Source organism: Mustela lutreola, chromosome 3, assembly GCF_030435805.1.
Source record: "Mustela lutreola isolate mMusLut2 chromosome 3, mMusLut2.pri, whole genome shotgun sequence".
NCBI lineage: Eukaryota > Metazoa > Chordata > Mammalia > Carnivora > Mustelidae > Mustela > Mustela lutreola.
In genome coordinates this window covers 130,515,998-130,536,777 of record NC_081292.1, presented here as the reverse complement: position 1 = coordinate 130,536,777, position 20,780 = coordinate 130,515,998, and positions in this window count along the sequence as shown.

Genomic DNA, 20,780 nt, shown 5'->3' with positions numbered 1-20,780 from the left:
GATTTTGTGCGCGGTTGCTCCGCCGCTTGCCGGGAGCCGGCCCCTCCCCCCGGGGTCTATCTTCCTGTCGCTTTGGATTCACTTCTCCGCTGGTCCTACCTTTCAGAAAGTGGTTGTTTTTCTGTTTCCAGAATTGCTGTTCTTCTTCTCTTCGATCTGCTGATGGATTTTCAAGTGTTTGCAATCTTTAGATAAGCTATCTAGCTGATCTCCGGCTAGCTGAAGTAGTCTCAGCCTGCTACTTCTCTGCCATCTTGACTCCTCTCCTTGGTTTGGGATTTCTTAAGTTCTCTTCAGAGAGTCCATCTCACAGCTCTTTCAGCTGTGACCCAGAATTACTAGAGTGGAACCTTTTCAGTGTGGTGGTCAGGTGCAGAGGAAGAGAAGCATTCTTATGTATAAATACATCATTTGGTGAGCCTTTGACCCTCATCTGTGACTCTCACAAGAGTTTCTTCTCCTCTATCCCCTTTTGGTGAAAAAAGGCTTCAGGGGGCTGAATGAGAGATGTGCCCTGTGGAATAAGGATCTGGTAAAATCTTTTCCCCTAGAAAGTAGGCCTTTGTTATGGAAATTGCTCCGGCAGTATTTCTCTATTGTTAATCTTCCCCTATTTCTGTGTGAATAGGAGGGAATCCCTCCTGACTTTTTACTGTGAGAACCCAGCAGAGTTCCTGAACATAAAAAGCCATAGGACAGGGTGCTTGGGTGCCTCATTCAGTTCAACTTCTATCTTAAGCTCAGGTCATGATCCCAGTGTCCTAGGATGGAGTCCCACTTTGGCTTCCCTGCTTGGTGGGAGGGAGGGGGAAGTCAGCTTCTCCCTCTCCCTCTGTCCCACCCCCCTACTCCTGCTGGCTCTCTCTCAAAATAAATAAAAAACAAAAAACCCACAAAACACAGGGTATGACTCCTAAGATCACAACACCCATTTGTTTCTCACTCTCAGAATAGTACACATTCAGCCTAGAGCAATGTGTCAAAATTGTTATTTAAATGTTCCTATCAGCTTATGCCTCCAGCAGTGCCTTGTGGGATTTGCCCATCTCTCCAGATTTTGGACTGGCAGTTTGCCCATGGATCTCAGTTCTCTAATGGGTCTCAGAAAACTCATTGGTTTTCAGTTTATTCAGCTTGTTCTTGTTATCAGAGAAGGAGTACTGATGAAGTCCCAGAACCTAAGTCAGGTTCGGTGGGGTGAGGAGGTTCGGAGCCGACGACTAAAGAAAGAATTCTTAAGACGTCATTGGTGCAAAATGGTGGTTTATTAAAGCACAGGGACAGGACCCGTGGGCAGGAAGAGCTGCTGCCCTGGGTTGTGAGGGTGGGCATGTTATATACCCCACGGTTGGGGGGAGGTGGTGAAGGAATGGGATGTTTCAACAGAGTTCTCACATGTTAGGGAGGGCCTACAAGGTGCGGGGGGGGGGGGAGTCTTTGCCCTTATGGCCTGATCAATGTCGTCTTTAGGTCAGGCATTAACATCAAGATAATTGGGAGATTCTTGGTGGGGCATTATGATCCGGCTATCATTTACATTCCCTTCTACCCCAGTCTCCTCCAGTTTATGGTGGGAGGGGGACATTAGGGCTTCAGGAACCAAGAGTTATTTGCCTCTGGAAATTTGTGCTATTGATAAGGTAACCTCCCTGTTTAGGTCTCTAGGACATCTTGTAGGGCAAGGGAGATTCCTGTTCTGCAGGATTGCGATCCCTGCAAGTTAACTATTTATCGTTTTATGGCAGTCAGGGGTGCCTGAGGAATGCTACACATATGGAGGGGAGCAGGTGAAGAGGGGGTGCAAGGCGCCAGCTTTTGCTCTGTCCTCAGCCAGCCTCCTGCTCCCTCATCAGTACCATTTCCAATTACATGTCAGAACTAAAATTTTAAGTCTTTATGTATTTATTTTTACATTTATTACTTCATTCCTCCCTCCAAAAATTATAAGTTACTTGACGATAATAATTACATTTCTTTATTATCACAGACCCAGTCTCTAGCACAGATATGGCATATGATAGTTATTCAATTAATTTCTTTGAATTAATGAAAATGTAATATCTTATATAAGAGAAGCATTTTATGATAATATCCCAGAGTATATTTCCCACTGCTATTTTCAACTTTGTAGGAAAAAAAAAAAATCAAATGGCTATTTGGTGAAAATTACACTTTTGATTATTAAAAAAAAGCTTAACTTCTTCCAGTTGGGAAAATTTTCATATAAATGCTGCCACAGCGATCATTCCTTTTATATGTGCATATAATCAGCAGTCTTATAGTTAGAAATTATGAACTGCAGTAAAAACTTTAGAAAAAAGACATCTTTTGAAAATATCAAAAAATTTAAACTTGATTAATAGTCAAAGAATTTTAAAACAAAGAATTTTAAAATTGTTAATCTTCTCTTTCAAAAACTAGATAAGCAATCATTATAGAAACAACCACTTAATGTTTTCTGATGCTCTTTCACAGAACATTAAATCAAATAATTATAAAGACTTTGTTATAATGTAAATTATAAATGGCCTTAAAATAAACCAGAAAAGGAAGCTATGGGATTTTCCATAAGAATCAAGTTTTTTTTTTTTCTAAAATAAACTGCTGTATCCTTTCTAAATTTAAAAATATGTATAATTCTACTTTATAGAACTATTATCCACTCTCAAGAGATAATAAACCCTAGTTATAGAATCAATTTTAAAAGCTTACAATCCTAAATGCACAGCTGATGTTCACTGCAGTTTATGGATTTGTGCAGAATTTCCATGATCTGTAAGCCAGTTCTTCAAGTATAGTGAAATAAAACCCTACCCATCATTGGTGCCTTAATTAGTACTACTGTTCATTTGCTTTCAGTGTCAAAAAAATAAATTAAAAATATTAGTAGTGTTTATTTTCATGACACAAATATAAAGAAAAGTATTGTAAAACTTGAAATAAAGAATCAATTGTGTAAAAACAAAATTCCCTTATAATAAAGTTCAATGTATATACATACCTTTGATGAGGGAACAGAAGGCTGACTGAGTACAAAGCAGAAGCTGACACCCTCCAACTTTTCCCTACCACCACTCTCAGGTGGGACATATGTGACATTCTTTAGGAATCTCCCACCCATCTTAATGTTAATACCTTGCTAGAGGGCAAAATGACCTTGGCAATGGCCAGGCCTCTGGTATCCCTTATCTTGTAGGTCCTCTTTAGCATATGAAAGTTCTTTGAAGCCTCCCTTTTCCTCACTTCCACCACCCCCATGCCATATAACCTGCCATCCCTCACAACCCCTGTACAGCAGCAATTCCTGCCATCAGGTCCTGTCCTCATTCTTTAATGAACCACCATTTTGCACTAAAGAGGTCTCAAGAATTCTTTCTTGGTCATCGGCTCTGGACCTGACCTCACCTAACCTCTCCTATATTGTAGAACTTCATCACCTTGATCATTTTGGAAACATAGCATTGTGATATTTTATGTCATCCCAGTAGAGCCACTGGTTGATTATCTTTTCATTTTACTGAGGGGTAGTACAGGCAAAAATGCTACATAGAGCCAACATTACTTAATGGACATTGTGAATGTTATCTGAATAGCCTCAGTTATATCGCTGAACACAGTGTGAGTACTGACTTAAGTTTTAGAATATAAGTGAGATTCAGCGGGGTGGAGTCTAGAATCAACAACCAGTAAAGAATTCTTAAGGAAGTCTCTGATGTAAAAAGTTAAGTTTATTAAAGCACAAGGACAGGACCTGTGGGCAGAAAGAGATGCTGCACTGCAGTCCTGGGTCAGCTCAAGGCTCAGGAGTTGGGGAGGTGAGTCTAAAGGTGGTGTCAAGAAGGACTGTCTTATGCTAACAAAGACCCTCAGGATACTGGAGGCCCAGTTATTTTCAAGCCAAGTTCTTTTTCCCTCTAAAATGTACCAACATGAAGACGGTTGGGAGTTTCCTGGTAGAATGTCATACTTCTCCTATCACGTTGTTATGCCTGAGTTTTCAAGTCTGAGAGACCACCAAGGAGCCAAGCACTGATGCAATCACACGAGGGTTTATTTGACAAGCTTAAGCTTGGGCCCAAATATACCCGACACAGCGGAGTAGGGACTTGGGCCCCCGAGCTTAGTTAAGGCAGGGGTATTTATGGGTTCCCCTTACTAAAGGAGGGTGAGGGTCTCTGGAACCAAAGCAGGCTGGGGCTTTCTGGAACTAAAGTAGGGTGGGGGTCTTTAGAACTAAAGGAGGGTGGGGCTTCCTGGGACTAAAGTAAAGTAAGGAAAGTTCAGCCCTTGGGCACAGGGGTCTGAGATGGCTGTACTTATGCTAAGGCTAAACCTGAGGTGGGATGGCCTTGATTTTTCTTGGCCTCCACAACATGTCTTTGTCAACAGCTTTAGGTTTAGAAGAAATACAGTTTTATTTACATTTCCTTCAGCCTCCACCTCCCTTAATTTTATGGAGGGGAGGGTGATGTTAAGGCTTCAGGTACTGAGTTATAGGTATCTGGAAGTTAGGCTATTGATAAGAAAGTTTTTTCCTTGTAAATCAGTAGGACATTTATAAACTGAGGGAGACTCCTGCCCTGCAGGGCTGTTACTGCTATTAGTTAACTATTTGTTTTTCCTTTAGGGCAGGAGGAGTGCCTGAGGAATGTCACATATATCCCATGGTGGGGATGGATTGCAGGATGCCAGCTTCTGTTTTGTCCTTAGCTTGCCTTCTGTTCCCTCCTCCATACCATTGTTTATAGCAGCACTTCTCAGAATAATGTCCTAAACTAGGAGCATCAGCATTTCCTAGGAACTTGTTAGAAATGCAAATTCTCTGGCTCCACCAAAGGCTACTGAATCTGAAACTCTGACATGTATTTTCACAAGCCCCCCAGGTATCTCTGAAAAATGCTAATGTTAGAGACTCATACCTCCAAGGGTGAGGACCCTCCATCTTCAAAGCCAGCAATGGCAGGCCAAGACCTTAATCTTTGAATCTTTCCTCTTTCTTCTATCTTTGACGACAGCCTGAGACTTTTCTACTCTTGAGGATTCATGTGATTAGATTGGCCCTACTTAGTAACCCAAGACAATCTTCTATCTCAAGTTCTGTGATCTTTATTACATCTACGAAGTCTCTTACGCCATGTAAAATAATATATTTACAAGATCCGAAAATTACAACATGAACACTTTTGGAGGTTAACAACATTATTCTGCCTACCACATCTCTGACTCTATACAGCAGGTAGGAGGCCAGTTTTCCCAAGAGGGCTTTATAAGCATTGACTCCTTAATGTCAAATTTAGGCATACCTAAAATTTCCAATTATGCTCTGATACAAGGAGTATAGATTTAATGAATTTATGCAAATATTCTAATGCCATAAAAATAAGAGTTTTCAATTCTAGAGAAATCAGGCAGGGAAAATAATATATATACAAATGTTTCATTTCCAATTACAGAAGCTTAATCTATCAAACCGTAAATTATAAACAGCTTAAGAGAAAAAATGAAAGGGTTTTCTTATGTATTTAATAAACAGAAAATTAAAATATCAATAATTCCAAATAAAAATCAGTCATCCCTCACTAGCTCATACCTTCTTACATAATTAGTTCTTGTTCTGCTCTGTCTTGAGTTTAGCAGTCTCATGAACCCACCTGCTTTTGAACTAGAATTATGGAATTGTTGACTCAGTTCATTGGTATAAGTTTCAAATCTGTTTAAATGATATCATCAGAAGCTGGTTCCCAAAAGTAGTTAGCATATGAAGTCCTTTTTCATGAGACAACCCCTCTTTGTTTAAAATGAAATGCTATAGCCTATAGCCATGGCAAGTGCTTCTCAGGAAGTACTGGTGTAAAACAAAAACCTACTGGTAGATGACAAAAGACTTGAAACTGCTGTTTACAATTAACTTATTACTTATTACTGTTAATTTTAAAAAATGAAAGCTCTGATGAGAGTTCAAATGAATAGTACAACTGAAAAGGACATCTAGTTGTTTCTATGGCCTGTAAAATGAGGTAAAATCAATTCAAAAGCATCTGAGAGAAAACTATAAACATGATTATCCCTATTTGAGGAGTGTGGATATTGCATTAATCTGTAAAATGGATGTACATAATCATTACACAGAAAAAGTCATTAGTCATAAGATATAGCAATCCTGAGACATAATATACTATGAATAGAACAGGAATATGGTTAGAATATACCAAGTACACATGATGCATATCAGTAAATAAAATTCAGTAGGTCTGGAGGAGGGAATAAACATATGTATATTAATAAACCTCAATACATAACTGACATGAATCTCCAACTGTGAACCACTGGCCCAGAAAATCTAAGATTTACATTAAAGAAATAAAGTAGAAATCAAATTAACATTTAAAAAACTAACTGAAATTATGTGGAACCCCTGGGTGGCTCAGTCAGTTAAGCATCTGCCTTTGCCTCAGGTCATGATCCCAGGGTGATGGGATCAAGTCCCACATGGGGCTCCTTGCTCTGTAGGGAGTCTGCTTTTCCCTCTGTCTGTTGCTCTCCCTGCTTATGCACTCTCTCTCAATTTCTTTCAAATAAATAAATAAATAAATAAATGAATAAATGCATGCATGCATGCTACACTGTTGATGTCTGATATCAGGCAATACAGACACCAGAAGTCAGATAGAAACTTATAGATAGCTGGACATTGACGAACTGTTTTTTTTTTTTTTTTTTTTTTTTTCCAGGAGAGTTAACATAGAGTGTTATATCAGATTCAAGTATACAATATAGGGATTCAACAATTCTATATACTGCCTAGTGTTCAGCATGGTAAGTGCACTTGTAATCCCCTTCACCAATCTCACCCATCCCCCCTAATCCACCCCCTAGCTTAGCCCCGCTCTGATAACCATCAGTTTGTTCTCTATAGTTAAGAGTGTTTCTTGGATTCTCTCTCTCCTTGTTCATTTGTTTTGTTTCAAGTCCACACAGGAGTAAAATCATATGGTATTTGTCTTTCTCACTGACTTGTTTTGCTTAGGATTACAACCTCTAAATCCACCCATGCTGTTGCAAATGGCAAAATTTCATTCTCTTTTATGGCTAATATTCCATTATGTATGTACCACCTTTTCTTTATCCATTCATCTATCAATAGACACTTGCTACTTCCATAATTTGGCTATTGTAAATAGTGCTGCTTTAAACACAGGGGTGCATGTATTTTTGTTTGAAACAGTGTTTTTGTATTCCTTTGGTAAAGTACCCAGTAGTGGAATTACTGAATTATATAGTAATTCCAGTTTTAATTTTTTTTAAGATTTTATTTATTTATTTGACAGACAGAGATTATAAGTAGGCAGAGAGGCAGTCAGAGAGAGGAGGAAGCAGGCTCCCTGCTGAGCAGAGAGCCCGATGTGGGGTTCAATCCCAGGACCCTGGGATTATGACCTGAGCCGAAGGCAGAGGCTTTAACCCACTGAGCCACCCAGGCACCCTAGTTTTAATTTTTTGAGGAATTTCCATACTGTTTTCCACATTGGTTACACTAGTTTGCATTCCTGCCAACAGTGCAAGAGGGTTCCTTTTTCTCCATATCCTTGCCAACACTTGTTTCTTATGTTTTGATTATAGCCATTCCAACAGGAGTGAGGTGTTAACTCATTGAGGTTTTGATCTTCAGTTCTCTGATGATAAGTGATACTGGGCTTCTTTTCATGTGTCTGTTAACCATCTGTATGATTTCTTTGGAGAAATGTCTGTCATGTCTTTTGTCCATTTTTAATTGGATTATTTGGTTTTTGGGTGTTGGGTTTATAAACTCTTTGCATGTTTTGGATACTAACCCTTTATGAGATATACCATTTACAAACATCTTCTCCCATTCAGCAGGTTGTCTGTTTTGTTGATCATTTCTTTGCTGTGAAGAAGCTTTTTATTTTCATGTAGTCCCAATAGTTTATTTTTGCTTTTGTTTCCCTTGTCTTAGGAGACATATCTACAGTGATGTCAGAGAAATTACTGCCTGTGCTTTCTTCTGGTATTTTTATGGTTTCAGGTCTCACACTTAGGTCTTTAATAAATTTTGAGTTGATTTTTGTGTATGGTCTAAGAAAGTGGTCCAGTTTCATCCTTTTGCATATAGTTGTCCAGTTTTCTCATTTGTTGAGGAGACTTTTTCCCATTGCATATTCTTCATTGAAGATTAATGGACCATATAATCACAGGTTCATTTCAGTCTCTCTATTCTCTCCATTTGTCTACATGTTTATTTTTGTGCCAGTACTATATACTGTTTTGATTACTACAGCTTTGTGGTATATCTTGATATGCCACAGTGTTCTTCTTTGTCAAGATTGCTTTGGCTATTTGGGGCTTTTGTGTTTCCATACAAATTTTAAGATTTTTTTTTTCTGGTTTTGTGTAAAATTCTGCTGGTATTTTGATAGGGATTTTTTGAAATCTGTAGATTGCTTTGGGTAGTATGGACATTCTATTTATTGATTTTTTAAAAGAGAGACAGTGAGAGAGAGCATAAGGATAAGGTCAGAGGGAGAAGCAGACTCCCATGGAGTTGGGAGCCCAATGTGGGACTCGATCCCTGGACTCCAGGATCATGACCTGGGCCGAAGGCAGTCGTCCAACCAACTGAGCCACCCAGGCGTCCCGGTATAAACATTTTAACAATATTGGTTGTTCCAATCCATAAGCATGGAATATCTTTCTATTAGTTTGTGTTATCTTCAATTTCTTTCACCAATGTTTTATCGTTTTCAAAATATAGGTCTTTCACCTGTTTGGTTAAGTTTATTCCTAGATATTTTATCATTTTTGGTGCAACTATAAATGGGATTGTTTTCCTAATTTCTCTTTCTACTATTTAATTATTAGCATATGTAAACGCAATGGATTTCTTTCTGTACATTGATTTTGTATCCTGTGACTTTACTGAATTCGTTTATTGGTTCTAATATTTTTTTGGTGGAATCCTTAGGGTTTTTCACATATATATTATCATGTCATCTGCAAGTAGTGAAACTTTTCTTTCTTTCTTACCAATTTGGATGCCTTTTATTTCTTTTTCTTGTATTAGCTATGGATAGAACTTCCAGTTCTTGAATAAAAGTAGTGAGAGTGGACACCCTTGTCTTGTTCCTTATCTTAGAAGGGGGAAGCTCTCAGTTTTTCATCACTGAGTAGGATGTTACCTGTGAATGTTTCAAATATGGCTTTTATTATGTTGAAGTATGTTCCCTCTACACTTAACTTTGTTGAGGGTTTTTATCATGAATGGATGTTGTATTTTACCAAATGCTTTTTCCAAATCTATTGAAATGACATATGGTTTTTATCCTTTCTCTTATTGATGGGATATATCATGCTGACTGTTTCGTGAATCAGCATTCTGGGAACAAATCCCACTTGACCATGATATATTTTTGTAATACATTGTTGGTTTGCTTGTAGTTTGAGGATTTATACATCTATGTTCATCAGATCTATTGGCTAAAAGTTGTCTCTCTTTCTCTCTCTCTCTCCCTCTTTTTGGAGTGTTTTTGTCTGGTTTTAGTATCAGGATAGTGCTGACAGACTAGAATGAGTCTGGAAGTTTTCCTTCCTCTTTTATTTTTTGGGATAGTTTGAAAAGAGTAAGTATTAATTCTTCCTTAAATGATTGGTAGAATTCACCTATGAAGCTATGCAGTCCTAGACTTTGCTTTTTGGGGAGTTTTTTGATTACTGATTCGTTCTTACTGCTGGTAATTAGTTTGTTCAAATTTTGTATTTCTTGCTGATTCAGTTTTGGGAGGTTATATGTTTCTACAAATTTATCCATTTATTCTGGATTGCTTAATTGTTGGCATAGAGTTTTTCATAATATGCTCTTAAAATCATTTGTATTTCTGTTGTTTCATCTCTCTTATTTCTGATATTGTTTATTTGAGTCATCTCTATGTCTCTCTTTCTCTGTCTTTTGATAGGTCTACCTGATGGTTTATCAATTTTGTTCATCTTTTCAGAGAACCAGCTCTTAGTTTTATTAATCTGTTTTATTGTATGTTTTTGTTGTTGTTTAGTTTCTAGTTACTTATTTGTGCTTTAATCTTTATTGTTTCCTTCCTTCTGCTGGTTTTGGGGTTTTTTGGTTGTTGTTGTTCTTCTTTTGCCCCCTCTAGGTGTAAGATTAGGTTATTTGAGATTTTTCTTGCAGCTTGAGGTAGGTGTGTATTGTTACAAACTTTCCTCTTAGGACAGTTTTTGCTGTATCCCAAAGATTTTGGAAAATTGAGCTTTCATAATCATTTGTCTCCACATGTTTTTTTATTTCCTCTTTGATTATTTGCTTGACTCATTCATTGTTTTGTAGCATGTTATTTAACTTCCATGTATTTGTGGTCTTTCCATATTTTTTCTTATGGTTGGTTTCTGGTTTCATAATACTGTGGCCAGAAAAAAATGTGTGGTCTAACTTCAATCTTTTTTAATTTGTTGAGGCTTATTTTGTGATAATATAATATGCCATCTATTCTGGAGAATATTCCATGTGCACTTGAAAAGAATGTGTATTCTGCTATTTTAGGATGAAATGTTCTGAACGTATCTGTAAGATCCATCTGGTCCATTGTGTCAATCAAAGCCACTGATTATTTGACATTCTGTTTGGATGGTGTGTCCAAATACTATGGTATTAAAGTCCTCTACTATTATTGATGACTTCCTTTATGTTTGTTTTTAGCTGCTTTATGTATTTTGGTGTTCCCATGTTGGGAGCATAAGTATTTCTAATTGTTATATCTTCTAGTTGGTTTTTATATAGTGTACTTCTTACTCTCTTATTGCACTCTGTGTTTTATACTTTGTGTGATATAAGTATTGTTACTCTGGCTTTCTTTTCACTTCTATTTGTATGATAAATGTTTTTCTATCTCTTCACTTACAATATGCATGTGTTTACATCTGAAATGAATCTCTTGTAGACAGCATATAGATGAGTCTTATTTCTCTAACCCTTCTGTCACCCAATGTCTTTTGATTGAAATAGTTAGTCCATTTACATTCACAGTAATTATTGTCATTTGTTGCTTCTTTTATGCTTATGTTTGTAGTCCTTTGTACCTTTCTTCTCCAGCTCTCTTCTCTCACAGTTTTCTGGCTTTCTTTATGATTGGATATGATTGGATTCCTTTCTCTTATATTTTGTATATCCATTACTGATTTTTGATTTATGGTTACCATTATGTTTATATATAACATCTTATGCATGTAGCAGTCTATATTGAGTTGATGGTCATTTAGGCTTGAATGCATTCTTTACTCCTCTACCCACACATTTTAGGTGTATGGTTTCATATTTTCATCTTTTTATTTTGTGAAACCCTTGACTGACTTTTATAGATATACTTATTTTGACTGCTTTTGTGCTTCTTATTTTTCTTACTCCTACTTACAATCTTTCCTTTCCACTCAAAGAATCCCCTTTAATATTTCTTGGTTTCTTGTAAGGCTGGTTTAGTGGTCATGAATTCCTCTAGCTTTTGTTTTCTGGGAAACACTTTATCTCTTGTTCTAGTCTGAATGATAGCCTTGCTGGATACAATGTCTTTGGCTACAAGTTTTTTCCTTCAGCATTTTGAATATATCATGCAACTCTCTTCTGATCAGCAAACTGTCTACTGAAAATTTAGCTGATAGCTTTATGGGGTTTCCCTTGTATATACCTGTATTCTTTCCTCTGTTCCTCTTAAAATTTTCTTTTTGTCACTATTTTTTGCCATTTTGATTACTATGTGTCTTGTTGTAGACCTCCTTGGGTTGACTTTGTTGGGGGATCTTTACTTGCTGGATCTGGATTTTTTGTTTCCTTTCCCAGACTCAAGAAGTTTTCACCTATGAGTTCTTCAAATAATTTTCTGCTCATTTTTTTTCTCTTCTTCTGGGATCCCTATAATGCAAATGTTACTATGCTTCATGTTGTTGCTGAGTTCCTTTAATCTATTTTCATTTTAAATTTATTTTTTTCTCTTTGCTGTTCAGCTTGATTGTTTCTTATTACTCTGTCCTTTAGGTCACTGATCTGTTCTTCTGCTTCCTCTAGTCTAGTATTTATTCCTGCTAGTGTGTTTGAAATTTTAGTTAATGAAATCTTCATCTCTGATTCACTCTTTTATGTTTTTTTATCTCTTTGTTGAAGATCTCACTGAACTCCTCCTCTCTTTTCTTAAGACTGAGGATCTTTATGATCATTACTTTAAATTCTCTAGCAGACATATTACTTATTGGTTTCACTTCGCTCTCTTACTGTGATTTTATCCTGTTCCTTCCTTTGGAACATATTCCTTTGTCTCCTCATTTTGTCTAACTCTGTGTCTATTTCTATGTGTTAGGAATATCAGCTATGTCTCCTGCTGTTTAAACTAGTGGCCTTATGAACAAGAGATGCTATAGAGTCCTGCAGTGCAATATACCCCATTCACCAAAATCTGTTGCTTTGGGGACATTTCCTGTGTGTGTTGCCCTACCACTGTAGCTGAGATACATTTGCCCTCAGTCCAGTTATCTACAGTAGTTCTCTTTGCCTGTTACAGGCAGAATTTGGTTCTTTATTTTTAATGGGCCAGTCTTATGTTGCTTGGGATTCAGCTGGGTCCAATTAGGCATTTTCCAGGGATGTAGGAGCACTGAACTGCAGGCACCTTCCCTGTGTTATCCTCTGAGAATCTTTGTTGATGAATGGGGCTTGCAGTCAGACCCATGTCTTCTCCAGGCCCACTGATGGAGCCTCAATTGGGCTGGTGTATATGGTTATCTTCTCCACTTCCTGAGGCAGAATCACTATGGAATGGTGCTGGTTCATAACTGTATCTCCAACTTTCTTACCCTCTTCAGTGTGGTCTCTTCTCTACAATTAGCTGTGGAAAGTCTGTTCTTCCAGTCTTCAGGTAATTTTTTGAGTTATTTATACTGATGTGGGTATTATCTAATTGTGTCTGTGGGATGAGATAAGCTTAGTATCCTCAACTCTGCCATTTTCCCCAGAAGTCAGGCATTCACAAATCTTTAGGAACTTCCCATATAACATACACATTCTGAAATATTTACATTAATAGCATTTTATCCATATAAATTTAGCATAGTGAAATGATAACTATCTCTTCTGATTTGATACATCATGTAATTTGTTAATAGTAATATAACAAACTTAACTATCCTAGCTCCTTTTTTTTTGTTTTTACAAAGTGTAAGAATAAATCCTTGTGTTTTTCCAAGGCCTTTCTGGCACATTGCAAAGACAGTTTTTGGCAGAAAACATATTTGAAATTTTTATATTATTTTACATTTAGGATTTCATTTCAGAAAGGCAAATATGAAAAGTTGTTAGGAGACTTGAAAACTTAAGATAGGAATTGGGTTATTGTTATAGACATCTGTAATCTTTAATAAGAAACATGTGGATCAGACTCTTTTCAATATTAATCTAATTTCCATTCCATTTTATATTATAAATTAAGTTAACTTGCCAGTTTATATATTTCCATCTAGTGTACAACTTATTAGCATGAATTCTCAGTTCCTAGTCAGACCAGAATTTAAAAAAAAAAAAACACTGAATTTCTTGATCTCTATGTATTATTGTCAGGCCTACAAGTCTGAGTCCCAAACCCCAGGAGTATGGGGTCACATTTCTGTACTATGCTGCAGATAAGCTATGAAAAACCAGAGAAATTTTACTATAGTAAAATGAATTTTAAAAATGTATTCTTCAAGTTGTCATTCATAAAATTTCTATGTGATACCACAGAAAATGTCTGTCATATTTCCTTCTCACTGTATTAGGAAACAGAAAGCAAATATTTAGCATTTCCTATATCAAAGTAAGAAATGTTGTTCCTCTACTAGACTAACAAGTCCTTAAACTGGTCTAAGAAAGGAGAGGGGGTAAAAACTTACTCCAAATTTTGTGGAGAGAAAAGATATTGGAATGACAAAAGGTAGGCTTAATAACATCACAATTTATTTGTACTTTAGAAGAAATGGGTTTTCTACAAATTATCACGTTTTTTTTCTTTTTAAAGAAAATAAAACATAATGCTGAAATAATAGCCAAACTAAGAGTAAATGGAGGCACTTATCAGATTTTAGGGACAGCTGTTTACTGCTTGACATTTGAAAATACCAGGTTTTGAATTTCTGTTTCACAATGCAGTGAGACTATGTGGCAGAGAAAGAGTTCATACTGCTTCTAACTGAAGCATCTGTGTGGTTTTATAGTTATCTGACAGCACCACAGCAATCAATAGATTGCCTTAGAGTTATGTGAAGATAATTCACCACAGAGAAGCAATCAGTTTCCCTCCTTCATGCTTAACTTGTATTTTCAGTGAAGCTTTCCATGAATATGCTGTTTAAAATTACAGCACACATTCCCCACCTCCAGCACTCCCTCCTTGTTTTTCTCCATAAGCCACGTGAGAATTGAAACCATTTACAGTACAGCTCACAGAGCTTACCATCTGTCTGTATTAATATGACTTTAGTTTTCCACCCTCTTCACCAACACAACTAAGTGGACATAAAGTGGACACAAATTTGAGCTTCTTTGTTGTGTTTTCCAGGAAATTCTTGCCTGGAAAGAGACAAATTACATATTCCTTTCAGAAACGTTCTGAAAGTCATATTTCATTGAACATGAGATTATTAACTTTTCAATTAATAATTTCAAATGATTGTTGTCCCTCCTAGGCTCTTCTAAACCCTTTCCTCAAAAATCCTCACTTTGTTGTATCCACAAGGCCTTAACTATTATCTCATAATTTTTACCCAATCCTTTTTTTTTTTTTAAGATTCACTTATTTATTTGAGAGAGACAGAGGAGAAGGGGATCACTGAGGGTGGGAGGTGCAGAGGGAGAGAGCAAGAACTCTAAGCAGGCTCTGCACTCAGAGTGGAGCCACAATGGAGCTCCATCTCATAATGCTGAGATCACTACCTGAGCAGAAACCGATACTGATACTTAACCAGCTGTACCACCCAGGCACCCCAGTTTTTATTCAATCCTAATCAGAATATAATACTGAAAACATCATAAATTTCACAACTCTGTCTTCTCATCTTCTAGATGCTAAGACTGTATCTAGGTAGTGCTCTTATCACAGAAAGTAGTAAACTCATCATTGTATTGTTAACAAATTATTTCAGTGGTATTTGGAGAATGCAAGTATTTAACATTTGTAATCATTAATAGATTATATATTTAAGGTCTGTGTTCCCATGTAGAAAATTAGAAATTAAAACTAAAATCCCTAAGAGTAATTTGAGATCCTAAGAAATAAAGATTCTTGAGGCATAATGTATGATGCAGAAAGAAATAAGATCATAAGCCTAGAGAAGAAATCATGTTAGATGCTTGAAACTTATTTTCTTTTAAATTTTATAAACTGCTTAAATTACTTGAAGAGAAGTGTTACATCTTGAGATTTGATCTCTGCATTCTGACATATATTGATCGTAAAAATTATTTAAAAGGAAATAAAACAAAACACAACAAACACTCAAAAGCCATAAGCCATTTGTGTCCACTTAAAGATAAAGAAATGAGTTAGGAACCATAAATTCTATCTCCATGTATAACTGATCCACCTAGAAAAAAGAACAATAGTCAAGAAATACATTATTTGGGCAATCATCATAACGAATCCGAGATAAAAAACTGTGAGGATCATTCAAGTAAAAGACTAGGCTCACAAACTGTCCTTTTACTCACACAGTGTCTATAGCACTCTTTTCCTAATACTCGACATAAACTACACCACTCTTTATGGGTAATGGAGGTAGTTACTGGGAGACCATGTGCATGCCAACTCCCTACTTTCCATAGTTAAGTGTTCAGAAACACAGAAGAAGAGTTCAGAGCAACACAGAATGGGATTGATGAGACTTTTTCCTGACCCTAGCCCCATTATGGATGCAAGGCTGCTGGTCATGCTGCTTAAGCATAACAGGGTCCAGCCAGATTTCAAAAAAGTCAGTGATTAGTGGCATTAGGTCTTTAATAATTAAAGTTTCCATCCCAAAAGATGGTGGAGGTTAGGAAGAATATACAAGTTTATTGCTTTCATTTAGAAATGTGAAACTCAGTGTTAGGGAAGTCACACTTTAATCTAGGACCAAGATAGAGTTCAGTTATTCTGACAGCTGTGGCTATTTCCCCTTATCCAATGTCTCAAAAAACACAGCCCTCATGAATATATACAGGGCACATACCATCTTGAGAATAAAATGAATTTAGGTAAAGCCACATGAATATCATGCAATAAGGGCAGGAGACCAAGCTGTGCTGAGTGGGAGGTTAAAGATAGGAAAATTTCAGTATTAGACAAATGGTAGAAAAAAATTCAGCACTCCCAGGAAACTGTACTGGGCTTGTGAAAGCTACTAAAGAAGCATTAAAGACTCTTAATTTTTTACCAAAAAAAAAAAAAAGTAGAATTATATTTATGATGGTTTGGGAGTAAAATAGAAAATTTTTAAGGTATTTGAATCATTTTACTACCGTTTCTAATGGTTGTAGACATTTCTAAGAAACTACATAATTACAATTTTAGAATTTGTTGACTAAACCCTTTATTTTTTAGGTAAAGAACAGAAGTTCAGAGTTTAAGTGACATACCTAAGGTTATATAGACAGAAACAAAGCCAACCAGGAATGTAACCTTAATTCTCTTACTGCTGAGAAAATATTCTTTTCCCCCCTACAATATCACACTATTTCAATCAATTAAATTGTGTTCCAATTATTCATCATGTAATCAGTAAACACTTTAAAGGATCTAGCAGCCACTGGGCTAGGTACAAACAATGGTGATCAAAATAGGTATGTATCCTCCCTTTATGACCCTTACAGTTTGGTATTCTAAGAAAGCAATAATGGTAGTAGAACCTGAATATACATTTCAAGTTCCATATTGCTTCAAGTAAAGCTGGGAAGCTAGAACTTCATGATTAAATGTGAATTAAAGGAATACTCAGGGGAGTCATGGTCTTTTAAGTCAGTGTCACAGACAATGTTTATATTTTATAATTAAAGGGAATGGAGATGTTTTATTTTGTTTTGGTTTTTGTTTGAGGTGTGGCATCATTCTTCAATAGTGTTGTGCCACACATTGACAAGTTGCACACTTTAGTCTCATGTTGGCAGTGGCAATTTACCATGAGTCTAAAGGTCTGAGCACCAGAAAGGGGTGCAGGAAACAGACACTTGTTCCAACCTGGCCCAACCTCCCAAATCCTAAGTTTCCTTCTGAATTCCATCACAGCCCCAAACAGAGATCAGAAACTGCCATGGACTGGTTTCCTTTAAGTACACATCAACATTTCACAGAATTATAAGAGGTAAGTAGAAGGGTAACATAAGCAAAGAAAAGAACAACTGGCTGGAAAAAAAGCCACCTTGCATTGTCTTATGCTTTAAAAATGTTTTATGAACCATGTAATTTAATTTTTAGAAATCTCTGTACTTTAGTTTTAATTTTTGATATTTTATATATAAGCTAATATAGATTTAGAAGGGCAATTAATGCGTTCAAGGCCATGTTACCTAAAAAGTGCCCAAACTTGGACCAGATCATACATTTTAGAATTTCTAATCTAGTGTTTTTCTACTATAATGCACATAAATTATAGCTCAGATGCCATTTCCTAAAGCAAACTATCACAGCTGATGTTGTCTTGTGCCTGATTCTGTGTAACAAAATTGGATCTGGTAACATACATACCAATTCATACTCTTAATACCTAGTAGTTCAGGTATTTTTATTTTTATTTATTTATTTATGTTATTTATTTATTTTTATTTTCAAAAGGTATGCCAAATTATTGTAGAGAAATTATTTATTTGCTTTTCCCCAAATTTTCCAAAATATGTTGTAATTTTACCTCTTTAAATTGGTTAGTTGCTGTTAATAATGATTTTGAAAATCTATTCAGGCTATTCAAATATTTTGGTTGAAAGCTAAACTTTCTGCACGTCCCCTATTAAATAAATATTTATTTCTAGGATAATATAAGAAGAAATGTAACTGAAGATCAGAAATGAATTATAGAATATAGAAAAATTACTTAAACTTTGTTACATACATTATCCTGCACGACTTAGTTTTTAATTCCTGCATTTAAATCATTACAAAGGAAACATAAAAGCTAATAAAAATAAATTTATAATTAGTCAGTGATGACTCACAAATGCTAATTCTATGACATAAATAATAAAATTAACCTTTTTTCCTAGAACTATCCATAAATACCAGTACTTGAAAGTGAAAAAAAGTTCGGCGCTTTCTTCTACTGAAAAACCTGTACTATTTCATACTAATGGTCAGTTAGTAGAGGAAGAAGAGACAGAAAGAAAAAAGTAAAGAAGAAAAAGGAGGGGAGGGGAGAGAAGGAGAAGGGAGGAAGGAAGTTTAGATGTCCTAAAATCTTTGATTGTGAATTTGGTTGATAGCCTTTATAGCTGTAATTATTTGATACCAGGTTATTAAGGGCACAGAATGTGAAATGATTGAAGCAGCAAAATTATAAAAGAGGTGTTAGTATATATTTAACATTTCAGAAGTCTATCAATTTAAAACTCTCACATAGAGATATATGTATATAACTAATATATAAAGCAAGAACAAAATAGCTGATAATTTCTAGTGAATGAAATACTAATTCAAGCATAAACTAATGTTTCACTGCTACATATTTATAATGTACTTTTAGAATTCACAGTTTATAATGTTTATAGAATCCTTTTCTCAAATGAAAAACCCTATTAGTAGATAAGCATTTACAGTTCTATTTTATAGATGATGAACTGAAGGTTTGAGTGGTTAAGTGATCTTCCTAAGGTCACTTAGTAATAAAGAGTAAAGCCTAGATCCAACCATATGCTCTGATTCAAAAGCTGTGCACTTTCTATTCTTAAATAAAACCCCTTGAAGTGAGTTTTCATTGCACAGTGGTCAATCATGGCACACATGCTTATCGATTATTAACTATAAGAATATAAGTCAAACTAGCCTAATGACCACCGAATTATCTCTTTTTTCATCCTTGCTGTGAGAAGAAATTTGAGGATGTTTGAAAAATTTCAAAGACATCCAGTTCTGCTCTAGAAATCAAGCATATTAGAGAAAGCGTTCTGTCCCTTAGCTATAAAATTTTGCTTCTCATCTCTTAGAATTCACCTAAGTCTGGTGAGAACAAGCACTCATTATTTTTCTTTCTAATTTCCAAACCTCTATTTTCTGCAAAGGAAAAAAAAAAAAAACCCAAAATGGGATATTCCACTTAAATGACCCACAGACTACAATAAGATATGGTATGCCTCAGATACCTGGCAAAAGTCCTTTACACCCACATGTTTTCACAAAGTTTGCCTTCTGACTATGTGACTTATACACATAGTAATGTCCCATTCCTGCAGAATAATTGCCTACCATCTGCCCCAAGCCCCTAGACCACTCTTGAAATATTTATTTTTTTCTTCCATGGCTAAAAAAGGACTTACGGAGGACATCTAATAATTCCAGGTCAAAATCAAAGATAAGCCATTACTGATACCCTCATGTTCTCCTCCACACACTTCCACTGTGCCATAAATTTCCCTGCAATCTAGATCACTTTGTAAGCCAAATTATAAAATCCCCATCTTCCCATAAGCATTCTCAGAGAATTGCATTATTAATTAGAGAAAGCTTATACAGTAATTGGAGTTACCTCTTCAAAGCCATATCTTGACACTTACCACAATTATAAGGAAAGTATTACCAAATTTAGACACTCATTTATCTTTATAGACAGCACCTCAGTAGAAGCCTTGAAAATTCTTCAAGATTATGCAATAGCACTGGAATCAGTTTATAGATGCCTATTTCTCCTTGTTAATTCAACCCCTTTTATTGAATGTATACAATGTGCTAAAGTAAGGCATTGAGACTAAGCTGAGCAAAATTAAGATATAGCTCATATATTCATGAATTTTAGAGTCTATTGTAGTGGACAACCAATTACACAAGTAAAAAACAACAAATGTGATAACTGCCATAAAATGATGTTATTAGGAAAGGTTAGCTCATAAAACTGGAGAACTTCCACAAGATGTTTCCTCAAGGATGTAATTTTGAGGTGAGGTTTAAAGAATAAGAGTAAAAAAAATGGTGAAAATGCTTTAGGCAGAGAAAACAATGTGGACAAAAGTCTTCTGGCAAGAAACTATGACACATTCAAAGGAATAAAAAAAACTCTGCCTCACTGCACAGACAGGAAGAACATGATGGATGTTGTGATAAACTTTCAATATTCCTTTTTAGTTCTGTTTCTCTGTAGTCTGTTGCATCTGTCTTTTGTGGCTTTTATTTTCCTTCTTCCTTTATAAATATTATTTATTTACTTGCTATTCTTCTCCATGTTGTTCATTTTATTTTCTCCAAAACGTGGAAAATGAAATCCATCACCAGATAAGAAAATTTGTTAGACTTTTAAGAACTGTAACAGTAAGGAAAAAATATAAATGAAATAAAGCACCATTTCACCTATTTTCTTTTGCTTTGTTTTAAATAGCTGAATATTTTAACTGGCATACCTGTTTAAGTTATTACAATCCTTATTCAAAAATCACAATGATTCTGAATGTGACAATTATCTATTTTCATAGTCCATAATTGATGTCTATTCATTTAGTAAAGGTTAAATGGATTCACATCCAAAAATAGTTGATAATCATGTTTTGAGAAAAAGAATTAACAAATGAA